This window comes from Bos indicus, chromosome 7, assembly GCF_029378745.1.
Source record: "Bos indicus isolate NIAB-ARS_2022 breed Sahiwal x Tharparkar chromosome 7, NIAB-ARS_B.indTharparkar_mat_pri_1.0, whole genome shotgun sequence".
NCBI classification, from domain to species: domain Eukaryota; kingdom Metazoa; phylum Chordata; class Mammalia; order Artiodactyla; family Bovidae; genus Bos; species Bos indicus.
Window position 1 is genome coordinate 66398570 of NC_091766.1, and position 940 is coordinate 66399509.

A 940-nucleotide genomic window follows, 5' to 3' on the forward strand; every position below is an offset into this window, starting at 1 on the left:
CAAGAGCTATCACAGTGCAATGTAGGACTGTCCCTTATGAACTAGAGTGAGAGAAGGAATGAAGCAAGAAAGCGAGGAAGGTTGGCTGAGTGGAAGATTCTTAGGTGGCATTTTGATTCCAAGAAAGTTTGGCAAAACTAATATGGAGTCCTTAAACCAAAGCTGACCATCAGAGATATAACATTGTTAAAATGACCATACTATCCAAAGCAAGCTAAAGATTTAATGTGATCCCTTTCAAATTCCCTGGTGGCTCAGAGGTTAAAGCGTCTGCCTGGAACGCAGGAAACCCGGGTTCGATCCCTGGGTTGGGAAGATCCCCTGGAGATCTCCAGTACTCTTGCTTAGAGAATCCCATGGAGGGAGGAGCCTGGTGGGCTACAGTCCATGGGGTCGCAAAGAGTCGGACACGACTGAGCGACTTCACTCACTCACTCACTCTCAAATTATCCGTGACATTTTTCACGGAACTAGAACAAATAATCCTAAAATTTACATGGAACAACAAAAGACCTCAAATTGCTAAACAATCCTGAAGAAAAAGAACAAAGCTAGAGGCATAATGCTCTCAGACTTCAGACAATAATACACAGCTACAGTAATCAAAAGAGCATGCTATTGGGACAAAAACAGATATATGGAATAATGTAATAGAATAGAGAGTCCAAGGAGGCCAGAACATACAATAGGGAAAAAACAGTCTCTTTAGCAAGTGGTCCTGAGAAAGCTGGACAGCTACATGTTAATCAGTGATGTTAGCACACACCTTCACACCATACACAAAAATAAATTAAAAATGGCTTAAAGACTCAAATACAAGGCATGAAACAATAAATCTCCTAGAAGAGAATACAGGCAAAACATTTTCTGACATAAATCTTATCATTGTTTTCTTAGGTGAGTCTCCCAGGGCAAAAGAAATAAAAGCAAAGATAAACAA

At 40.4% G+C, this 940-nt stretch overlaps 1 non-coding gene across 1 annotated transcript; it reads left to right on the forward strand.

Annotated features, from left to right (window-relative positions):
* The first annotated feature begins 243 nt into the window (after positions 1–243).
* On the forward strand, positions 244–315 carry TRNAS-GGA (transfer RNA serine (anticodon GGA)). The gene has a single exon. It is a non-coding gene; the product is annotated as a tRNA-Ser (tRNA).
* The last annotated feature ends 625 nt before the right edge of the window (positions 316–940 follow it).